Genomic DNA, 12399 nt, shown 5'->3' with positions numbered 1-12399 from the left:
ACTTCAACATCAGCTTCTTCAAAGTCCTCTCCTGCCACTTCCCGCTCTCCCCAACGGGCACACTCCCCTTCCATCTCATCTACAGACCACCCAAACCTAACAGCGCCTTCATCAAGAGACTTCACCGATCTGGTAAGCACCATGTCCCTCCCTCATGTACGAAAACATCTTCCAAGGTGACTTCAGCTTCCCATGCAACAAGGCCACCAAATTGGTGAAGGAAGCTCTCCCCAGCCTTTGAAACACTCAGCCTCACAGAGCCACATGCAAGACAAAACACACGCGAAAGGTAACGCCCTAGGCCTAATCATCACTGCACCTTCGTCCCTCCACTACAGCGCTCCTCTCCCGCTTGACTGGTCGGACCACCTAGCTGTGACTTTCAACATCCTGCACAACACCCCAGTCAATCACCCCCAGCAGAAACCCATCAGACAAAGCTTCAGGTCCTTCAAGAACTTCCTGGTGGAAGCTCTCATGGAAGACCTTGCCAACCTCCACCTTATATGGACCGAACACCCCAAACCAAACTGCTCTACTGGAAGCACTCAAACGCCACTCTCAGCCTCCATCGATTGACACGCGCCTCTGAAACAGTGCACCTGCAAACTGAAACAATGAGCACCCTGGTACACGCAAGAACTCAACGTCAAACAAAAAACCTTGCGCCGCTCCAGGGCTGCATCCGACCTGGCGCTCCTTCATGGGCTCCAAGCAATCCACTAACAACTAATCAACACAGCCAAGGCCTCCTACTATCAAAACACCATAGCAGAAGCCAACAACAAAAGCAGAGCCCTCTGAAAATCAGTCAAGAACTGCGTCAAACCGACCATGCCATACCACACTCCATCGAAAAAAATCCATCACCATCAACACCTTCAGCGACAAAACCAGCAAGATTAGCCAGCACATAGACACCCACTCTGCATCCACAGACCCACCTCACGACCCTCCTTGTGAAATCTCCACACCCTGGACAACTTTCAATACACTCTCGACAGAGGACCTGGTAGAAACCCTGGCCACCCTCAAAGCCACATCGTGTACAGACATCATCCCAGCATCCATCCACAAGACACCCCGCAGAAGCTCTCCTTCCCTTTCTGGAGATAATCAACTGCTCCCTAACTCAAGGCAGCTTCCCATTGACCTTATAAACATGACAAATCCTACTAAAGAAACCCACTCTAGATCCCTAGAACCTAGGTAACTGTCGGCCGCATCACCCATTTCCCTTCCATCGTAAAATCATTGAGAAAGCAGTAGCCGCACAGCTGCAGCAACACATCAACACCAGTATCTCTCAACCTACCAATCTGGGTTCAGATCCAGATGCAGCACGAAGACAGCAGCCATACAGGTGATCAATGACTCCCTCAACATCCTTGACAAGAGCCAACCCTGCCTCATCGTTCCAAGCAACCTCTCGGCTGCATTGCACACATTAGACAACCAGGCGCTTACAGCCACCCTACATTGGCACATTGGGATGAGCAACCTTGTTCAAGTCCTACCTCGCCAACTCCCAGGGGTTTGTTCAGATGAACCACTCTAGATCAGCAATGCTACCCGTCACCTGTGGAGTCCTGCAGGGTTCCATCCTCTCCCCAGTGATCTTCAATCAATAAATGGAGCTGCTTGGAGCCCAAAACATCCACCAATACGCCAATGACACAGCTATACCTCAAGATCGACTCCATCAAGGATCTCCAAAGGCTCAAAACCACCTGCATCTCACTGATCCAGTATTGGATATCCAGTGCATCTTTGAAGCGTAACCCCATCAACACCAAATTCCTACTCCTCACCAACACCACCAAACACCCAGACCTGGCTATCGACCATAATCTGAGGGCTTCACACCCAAGTTCAACTAATGCGCAAAGTCCTTCAGGGTTCCACATCAAACATCTTTCCTTCAAAAGACGCATAGCTAAGAAATCTCCGGCGGCTTGGTATCAGTTCTCACTCCTGTGGCAAATCAATCCTGTCCTCCCTCCAAACAGCGTTAGATCCACCGTTAAAGCACTGGTCCTATCACACCTGGATGGGAGCAATGAACTCAAAGGGCTCCTGTCATCCACCCTTGTGCCCCTGAGAAGTGTCCTACACGCAGCCGCACACATCAAGTCTACGCAGATGCAACCAAATCACCCCCGGCCCTCATTGACCTTCACTGGCTCACACTGCACACACAAACAACCTTCAAGCCTTGCTGCATCTATAAGGCAGTCGCCCTCAAGTCACCCAGCTACCTCGTGGAGTAACGCAGCGTCTCTGGCAGACAACGCACTACCAGAAGTCAGGACACGTGCAGACTTTAAATCCTCTGCTGCAAAAATGAAAGGACCAGAAAACAAGCCTTCTCTGCCTACGCGCCCCAAGACTATGGAACCTCCTCCCAGTCAGAATTAGACTCCCCCCCCCCCACGCTCCTACAATTCAGAAAATAACTCAAGACCCACCTCAACACCTACGCCATCACATCACCCCTCACGCCACCTGACTGGCTAGACGACCCCCACCCCTCTGCTCCCCACCACCCAGTACAGCAGTACCCCCCTTTGTGCCCCTCTGTACCCTACCCCCCCCACCACCCCGTTGTATATCTGTTCTGTAATTACCTTTGAAAAACGAACATTCATATCTGTATTGTTGTGTAGCTCTGGAAAACTGCTGTTGCGTCTCGAAGCAAGGTCCGCACTCAAATAATTATCTTTGGTTTAGGACCTTCCTACTTTGATTAGATTTTCAGAAAGGACTAAATAAATCATATTTGAATGGGGGAAATCCTGAAATGTGTTGGTAAGAAGATGCATGCACATATGCTTCCAGCTTTCATTGCACATTTCAACCAGTCGCAGATCAAAATGCACGTGGGCGGTTATTGCTTACAGAGAAGCCATTTTGCAAGACACCAATGGCTCAACCCCCTTTAAACCATCAGTTTACATTATTCCGTGAAAACACTGCACGGTTGATTGAGGTAAAAACGTATTTAGAAGGTGGAATGTCTTCCACCAGCAGTGTCCCATTCCGTTCAGCTCCTTCCGTGTTGAGCATGTGCAGGCATCGTGCACAGAATATAAAATTCTCAATGTAATGTGAACTTACATAACAAGCATATTACAGTCTTAAAAATATGATGAAACGGTGGATCCTGCGAGTTTTTGCAGTTTTACTGATAAAGAAAAGGTGTGTTCCACTAGCATACGAGTAGGTGGTTACTGGAGCATGAACAGGTATCCAATTTCTAAAGAGTTCGAGCCATAAATAGCAGCCAAGTGGCATCAGGCCCAGAAATGTTCTTGCTTGCTTAAAGGATAGTTCCGGGACTTTTTTTTTTATTGTCCCTACGGTTCGGCCATGTGTTTTTAAGCATAACTCGGTAGATCGTAGAAAACTTTCCTATGGACCTTAACCGACTTTTCGTCCATTAACGCACTCGAAATCAGCCGCCATTTTCTGATAATCCTATCATTTCCCCCCATCGACCTGGCTCACCTGCTTTTGCGGCACTAAATCAAATCCCCCGCCCCTGAGCCTGACATCAGCAGACTCGTACCGCCCATTTCCCAACGCCAAAGCACGTTTCGTGTCAACAATCGCTGCGCCTCAGCTAATTAAGTGTCGCCATGGAAATGGCAGGACGCCTCTTTCCTCAATAAGTATAAACACACCGTTTCACAACACACAGCAGCAGATTTTCGATTCCATTACTCTCTCTGTGTTACTTTGAGTATTCTGTGACTCGTTTCTGTGCTCTGGTCAGCTACCTTCGCCGCTTCTAGGCCTTGTGAACACCTGTACCATCTCTGTAAATTATTTTACTTTCTTTACCACACAATGGCTACAATAATGCCGTATATGTACGAGCCCGAGTACACCGAGGAAGAACTACTGGAAAGGCAAGCATGCGAAAACGATGGGGATTCGGACGGCAGTTGGGAGGACCAGTCAACGGATGAAGAGCCTGGACCATGTCGCATGGACAGCGTCTCCACCTGGTGCACGTGCAATCGGTGCGAGCTAATGCCAACTGAGGAGGAGAACTGCTGCTGCCGTGAAAATTCCGGGTGCTTGGCCTACATTTCGGAAGGCGAGCCAAGTCCGCAATGCATCACCAAGCTGCCAGAGTTCAGGGAAGCCTGCCTCTCACGGACCGTGTTGAGGATGATGATGGTGCTTATGCACGAACTTCGCGGCACTGTTCGTCCGCGTAATCCGAGTAACGAGTAAGTATACTCTGGTTGTGATGTCAGTGATGCCACTACTATTTCATGGTCGTCTCCCACATATAAAATTACATCTACATATCATTCGAATGCATGTAAATTGGTTCCATATTGTGCATTTTCTAGATAGAATTTTTCTCAAAGCAGAATGACATTTTTTACCTGAATCGACAGTGATGAGAAAGTTTTGTCATTTTAATACAGTTGGCATCTTTCATTTTCACAGGTGGTACAGGCTGGTGGCCTATCGTTGCTTCACTTGGTGGCTTCACGGGAGGCTCGGACACCGCGTTCAGAGAGTAATACCTGCCTGTGCGGTACTTGCCATTAGACAACATTTCCCCAGCGACAGTGGACAATACCGCGGATTTTCCCTGGATGTGCTGCAACCGGAACTTTACAATGTGTAATGTTTATTATTTATGTTCAATTGAAATTAAGATCTAAAATAAAACCCAACATATATTTTAACAATGGTTGTTTTGATTTTTTAAATGAATCTAGTGTGTCCATTGAAAAGTCTTTCTGTGCCTTGTCTTGTCACACCACATGTCTCCGGCCAGCATCCTCCCTCACGCTGGCCGCCCACCTTCAATCCACATAACCGTTGAACCCATATGCAGCAGACATACATATGTTATTTTGCGGGTTGGCATCAAGCCTCCCGGCCTTGCCTCCTCCCCCAAAAATACTTACCACACCACTTTGTTCAAGCGTTGGCAATAAAAGGCCGTTGGATTTTATTGATACAAAACATGGTTATAGGTAAATAATCAATATGGTTGATCATAATAAATCATCCTTTTGGGCACCGGGTACAGAGATGACCCCCTCTGGCCCGTGCCGCCTTGCCACCACAGGACAGCCTGCTGCTGACTAACTGCCTAGGCATCCAGGGTGAACTGCACCCATATATTCTTCTGGGAGGGTGAGGTATTTATAAACTCACCCCCCTGCCTTCCATGTACTAGATCCTGCAGCCTGCCTCTTACATGCAGTTAGATGGCCTCTCCTTGGTGAGGCCCTGCGGCAAACGAGTCTTGTCTGCACGACCACCGCCCTAATCCACCCCCCCCGCCCTATCAAAGGCAGTTCGCACCGGGGTACTTGTGCTGGCAAGTGGAGCTGTCAGGGAGCGATAAAGGCCAAGAGGTGCCAAAGACCATGTACACTTCAAAGTGGTCTATAGAGCATGGGTTGTTGTTCCCAGGTCTACCTCCAGACCCCGTGTCTCCTGCCAAGCATCCCCCCTCACGCTGGACGGCCCCCTGCAAACCGCATAATGCCACGACATATACACGTCATTCATTCACAAACACACCCCTGTTTCTAATTCTTTATAACCCACTTCATATTTCTAATGAGAACTTCTTTGCGCTTTGCTAGTCAACCCGTGAAGGTGCTGGTTATCTGCTCTTCGTCTCTGTGAACTTCCGTGACAACTTCGAGGAAACTCGTCAGTTTGCAACCTGTGAACTGCTCCCTGTTCTACGACAAGAAACTACTCTGATCCCTGCATCTAACTGTTTGTTCGTCAAGGTAAGGCCATGTACCATAATCATTTTGCGTCCAATTTCTTTTCGTTCAAGACAGTACATGCAAGTAACTAGTCACATGTTCTGAGTTTAGTCAAATTATTTTTCTATTTTTTTAAAGTTATTCAAATACTTATCCGCATGTGAATAATGTGTATAGTTCCAAGAACCAAAACGAACCTTGCATTGAACCTTTTATGTGTCATTTAATTTTTTAACACATTGGTATTCATAGAGAATTGTTGATCTTTACTTTTCAGAACTTTCCACAATGCCTGCCTGTTCCATTGGCGGTTGCCCTTCGAAGACCCATAATAAATCTGAAGGTACTATATTGCATGTTTTCCCTAAGACAATAGATCAGATAAGAGAATGGGTCCGATATTGCGGATATCCACCGTCTGAGCTTGAAAGTAGAGTCCTAGAAGTCTTTGCGGACAAGAGGGGTGATCGATACTGCATCTGCAGCAGGCACTTTAGCTCAGACATGTACTCCACATCATTGCTAATAAAGAAGAACACACCGCGAGCGAGGCGAAAATTGCTCTCAACCGCTATTCCCACTCTATTCGTCCACATCCCTCCACTGGTGAGTCAAGTTTACGTATTTATCTCTCGGCCTTGCGGTAGTGTGTAGCATTAGCTAACAATAATTTCCCCATTTATGTATCCACTCAATATGAAGGCAGAAGATTCTCCATCCGTGTCGTTATTGCAGTCATCAGCCACTTCAAGCGCCTATCGGGTAATCTTACTTGGCTATTCTGCCACTGACTTGTTTTAGGCATGTAAATCAATAGTTTTAATTTATCGTGTAATTTTTTTACCTAATGGTACACCCTTGTACTCGTCATCTAGTCTTTGTTTTCAGTTATAATTATTGTTATCCAAAATAATGCAAGTACTGTCTTTCAGGGAGATGCTGAGGAGTCCAACGTATTGACGACAACCGTTGATGTCACTCAGATGCTCGAGGTACGTTTCCGGAGAGTTCCATCGATGGAGATCATCAGATCTTGCACTCTTGTAGCGTGATTGTTACACACAATGTTTCTTTCGTTTTTAGCCATTGATATGTCCTTCTGTCGTCGCCCTCCTATGTGTCTTCTTTTTTCAATACTGTGTTCATTACTAATGAAAGTCCTATGTTTCAGGGAGTCGATGGAGCATTAGTCCAAGAAGAAGGGGGAGCATGCAGTTACGGGTCGGCGCAACAGCTTGCAGAAGTGTGCACCGCAGTTACATCGTCCCTTGATGTTCTTATGCATTTCGAGGTATGGATACTGACAGTTCGATCAAGCGAAATCATATGACGTGATTACATCCGCTATACTTCCTTCTTTATTAACGCAAGTACTATGTTTCAGGGAGATGACGGAGCTTCTTCTACAAGAACATCACCCCTAGTAGTTGATGCAGATCTCTGGGTGGTGAAACTTCATACGATCAAGCAAATCGAATCATATTTACATATCCATTATTTATTTTAGACAACTGATCATTTGTGCAGGTCTATTTAGATGAGCCGTTGACGCCTGCACAAAGTTTATGTTCTTTTTAACAACATAGAAAACCATACTAATGCAATTACTGTGTTTCAGGGAGTTACTGAAGCGTCATCTTCAATAATATCAATGGAAGTCTATGAGGAGCCCGAGGTATGGATCTTGACAGTTCCATCTAACTAGATCAACTATGCGTGAATAATTGTCGTTTGAATGTTCTACACAAAGCGTTCATTCGTGTTTTGCTATTGAGATGTACGTGGGTATTGGTCCCCAAGTACATTTTGTGTTTTCAATATTATTATACATACTAATGAAAGTTCTATGTTTCAGGGAGTTGATGGAGCGTCAGTGCGTGATGGATGTGCTTATCAAGAAAATATAGTCGTTGCAGCGCAAGAGGAAGTGGAGACATGCACACACGAGTCGGAGCAACAGCGTCCCGATGTTGAAGTTCGAGGCAAGAAAGTTTCAAAGAAAAGAAAGCAAAAGAAGGTTAGTGTCCTGGTCACTATATTATGTTGTTTTTCACTGTTAATAGTTCAATACTGTAAGTTGTGTTTAAACTGAACATCCCTTTTCCAATCTGTCCTCTAGTTGCGAGTGGGTGTACGAACTAGATCTACACAGACAGTGAAGCGAACGAGAGATGTTGCTTGTCAAACCTTTTGGCAGGGACTTGAGACTGGAGATGCATCGTGCCAATGGGAAGAATATGAAGTGATTGACAACGGAGCTATACCACATCCAGCCATCGATAGTGAATGTCCTCCTGGTAGTTCGGATGCAGTCGGAGATCAATTCACAGAATCCACACCCGCAAAAACTAAGACCGCGAGAAAGTTGAAGAAATTGTTTTATTCACCCATCGCCGGAGAAGGAACAGATGTTGCAATGGAAGAGAATGAAGTGGACGACAATGAAACACCATCAATATCACTGAACATAGCGGAAGACGATATCAGAGATTCTACCTTTCATGTGAGTGACATGTCCTCAACGTTACAGGCCGAACCAGCTGGGATGCAGAGTGACAGTATAAGGAAAGAGGCCAAATTCATTGTATTCGATAGTTGTTTGATATTATTAGGATGAAATGTGGGCATTCGGTTGGTGGGGAAGTATGTGGGGAGCCATTGATTAATGTGACTCGTGCAATTCGAGGCACTAACCTTAAAATACATGCCACCTGTACAAAATATCATCCTTGCTCATGGTCTGCACAACCCATGCTGGGGCAACTGCCAGCAGGCAATCTACTTTGTGCAGCGACTGCACTTTTTAGTGGTTCAAGTTTTAAAAAGTTAGAGTCTTTCTTTCAGTTTGTGGGAAGCCATTTCATTGCGAAAACTCAGTTCTACAAATACCAAACCGATTATCTATTTCCAGCCATTAGCGAAGCTTGGAGAATGGAAAAAATGTCTATTGATAGTACATTCGCGGGCAAACGGTTCAGGCTAGCCGGTGATGGACAGTGCGACAGCCCAGGATTTTCAGCCAAGTACTGCACCTACCACTTTCAGGACATGGAAAGTAAGAAAATTGTGAGTTTGGTGGTCGTGCAGGTGTCACAAAGCATATCCTCAGTGGCCATGGAGAAAGTTGGCTTTGTAGCATCATTGCAAGAACTACAATCGCGGGGAATGGTGATCGACCTGATAGCCACGGACAGACACGTTTCAATTGCCAAGACAATGAGAGAAGAGTACAAAAATATAAATCACCAATTTGACGTTTGGCATCTTGCAAAAACAATCAATAAAAAAATGTCGGCTGCAGGTAAAAAAAAAGATATGCAAGGTATTTCACAGTGGTCCAAGTCAATCAGCAACCATCTTTGGTGGAGCTCAAAAACATGTGGAGGGTCGTTGGAAATTCTACTGGAAAAATGGCGGTCAGTAATGCTACACTGTAGCAACGTTCACCGCTGGACCACAAACCAACATTTCCACAATTGTGAACATGGCCATTTGTCCACAGAGGAGGCACGGAAGAAGAAGTGGTTGATTCCTTCATCACCCACTCACAAAGCCATTGAAAAGATTGTATTTGATAAAACTATAACAAGAGATTTGAGGGGACTCACGGAATTCTGCCACACAGGAGATTTGGAGGTGTTCCACAATATGTGCCTAAAGTACAGGCCAAAACGATTGCATTTTGGCATGGAGGGCATGATAAATCGGACTCTTCTAGCGGTCTTGGCACATAACCATAATGTTGGCCGTCAACAAAGTAGGACGACCGGAACTTTAGGGACGCTTCGCTACAATAAGGCCTTCATTAAAAGAAGTAAACAATGGGTGATCAAACCAGTGTTTGAGGATATGCAATATGAGTTTGAGAGACTTATTGTTGACGTCCTAGATAGGCACATAAATGGAGTTGTAAACGAACCTGTGCAGGGGACAACTGCATTGCCACCCAACATTGCCTCTGTTCCATGTCCACCTAAAGCAGAGCTCATTGAGAAATACACATCACGGTTTAAATGATTGTAATTTGATTGTCTGTTCTCTCGAGTCTCCTCATGTTGCAGGCCCATTGAATATGTGTATCTATGTAATGTGTAAATAAAAGTGATTGCTCAGTGTACATGCAATGTGTCTCTCCACCCTTGCCCCTCCCTTCACCGTGCAGTAGTGCGAACCACCCGGGTGTCACCTGTGACTTTGCTCTCGAGTCTCCTCATGTCGCAGGCCCATTGAATATGTGTAGCTATGTATTGTGTAAATAAAAGTGATTGCTCAGTGTACATGCAATGTGTCTATCCAACCTTGTTCATTTGCGCATTAAATTAAACCAAACAGTAATATAAATCATTTTTCAAAAAATATAGAATGTCTCCGTATTTATGGTTCTCTGGGGCTGCAAAGCACGCAGACAAAATGCAAAGATGGAGTGTAAATTTCAAGTCCTGTGAGATGGCCTTACACTGAATGTAGCTAACTAGGAATGTGTGCTCGTTCAAAGTGAAGGTCAGCTGCTTTGATTTTTTGCTCGGGTGCCGGAATGGCCCACGACTCAGTATAAGGTTCTATTGTTATTTGACCTTGACAGGCCGGGACCATCCCGAAAGACTTCTTTTTGGGGGTATAGTGCAATAACGTAAGAAACGATAATGAATAAAATTTCAGAAACGATAGCCATTTAATGTTCGTTCATTAGAAGAAATAACGTCGGCATAGAAGGAGTGGTATTTCGGGGCTGCCCTACGCACAGACACAATGGAAAATGCAAATATAATGTAAGTAACTTTAGATGAGTTTATACCGCAATTTAATTACTATACAGTAGCTTTAAAGACGGGTTAAGTTGTACTTGTTCATTCTATGTGGCATATTGTTTTGTACCGCGCACTATCTTGAGGAGAACCATCTCCTTTTACGGAAGCACCTCAAAACCTTCCTCTTTGCTTCTGCTTTCTCTCTCCCTCTCCCCTGCTACAACTGGTCCACTGTCTGCGACCTCGGTCCTGGGCCCTTCCACTCTCCACCTGCACTGCCTCCCTGTCAACCCCTGCACTGGGGGACTGTCTCAGTATCCTACAGCCCCCCCTTTGACGTATAATACCCAGTTGCACTGTCCTAGCTATGAAATAATTTCCTGACCTAATATATAAAATGAATAATTTTAATAAAGATCTGATGGTGAGACTAATTTCATTTTTTATGTTTTTCAAACAGGTACATCATTCATTATTGTATGTGTCACGAGTACCAGACACCGGCGGATGGCTTTTTTAACCGCCAGCTGCTTCTCCGCGTGAACAACGTTACCACCCTGACCATTTTATGGGACGATCGCCAAGTACAATATGCCCTTACGCGGTACTAACGGCTAGATGCAACATACAGACCGCTGTGGTGGCCTAGTGCCTCGTTGTTGGAACAGCCATGCGATTATCAGTGCGACCGAAGAGCTTATTTTATCGTAAACCAACACCCTGTGTACTGCACACGAACATCGCTTGCCTCAAGACGAACTATTTTGGATCGAGAGCAAAGAAAAATGCAAATCGCTGAATATTCTCTAAACATTTGATGTCCAATAAATGTACTTTGCCAAATGTACAATCTTGCCGTTTGCTTTTAAACCACAGTTTCATATTCCGAATTGTGGCGCTGTATTGTGAGATGATCTAAGACCCTGTGTACAGCAAAGGAACATCGCGTGCCTCAAAACGAACTTTTTGGAACGTGAGCAAATAAAAATGAAAATCGCTGAATATTCTCAAAACATTTGATGTCAAATAAATGTCCTTTACCAAATTTACAATCTTGCGGTTTGATTTAAAAGTACAGTTTCATATTCCGAATTGTGGCGCGCTGTGTTGTGAGCTAATCTGTGTTGATTTCCGGGTTCTGTGTGGAGTCGCGTAGAAGACGCCTGGGCGCGTTTGCCTACGCAGCACAGTCACGTCACGGATAGAGGCGGGGAATATGAATGTTTTGATAGTCTGTTTCAGGGGCGGGGGATTTGATTTAGTGCCGCAAAAGCAGGTGAGCCAGGTCGATGGGGGGAAATGATAGGTTTATCAGAAAATGGCGGCTGATTTCGAGTGCGTTAATGGACGAAAAGTCGGGTAAGGTCCATAGGAAAGTTTTCTACGATCTACCGAGTTATGCTTAAAAACACATGGCCGAACCGTAGGGACAATAAAAAAAAAGTCCCTGAACTATCCTTTAAGTGATAGAAGGAACAAAATGCAGGTTAAAACAAATTGTATTGGTTATTTGTAGGGGTCCATACAACGCCCAAAAGGGGATTGGGGCAGACAATAACGGTCCTACTAGGCCTTGTGACATTCGGATCGTGCAAGTGCAGAACAAGAACTGTGGGGAGGGTGGGGGGAGAAATGCTAAGGTGCGAAGGGAAAAAGGGGGGAAGAGGCGGGGTGCGAGTGCTAAGGGGAGGGCAAGTGCCAGGGATTGCAGAGGTGAGGGTCAAAATGATAAGTGCAGGGAAGAGAGGGATGGACTGGGAGGGGGCTGGAGCCCTGTAGTACTCAGAGGGAACCAGGCAGCCAGTCACTGAGGCAGAAAGAAGGTGTTAGCAGGGGAGGGAGAGCGTGAAGGAGGAGAAAAGAGTCTTGAGGAGCTTCCAGACCTTCAGGAGATC

General features: G+C 45.6%; 1 protein-coding gene across 2 annotated transcripts in view; it reads right to left on the bottom strand.

Annotated features, from left to right (window-relative positions):
* LOC138473107 (zona pellucida sperm-binding protein 2-like) overlaps positions 1–12399 on the bottom strand; it is an 895281-nt gene that overhangs the window by 433015 nt on the left and 449867 nt on the right. The window lies entirely within an intron of this gene.

Source organism: Ambystoma mexicanum, chromosome 8 (genome assembly GCF_040938575.1).
Source record: "Ambystoma mexicanum isolate Mex_15411 chromosome 8, UKY_AmexF1_1, whole genome shotgun sequence".
Lineage (NCBI taxonomy): Eukaryota > Metazoa > Chordata > Amphibia > Caudata > Ambystomatidae > Ambystoma > Ambystoma mexicanum.
The sequence above is the reverse complement of the archived record's forward strand: the minus strand, read 5'-3'. Positions and strand labels throughout refer to the sequence as shown.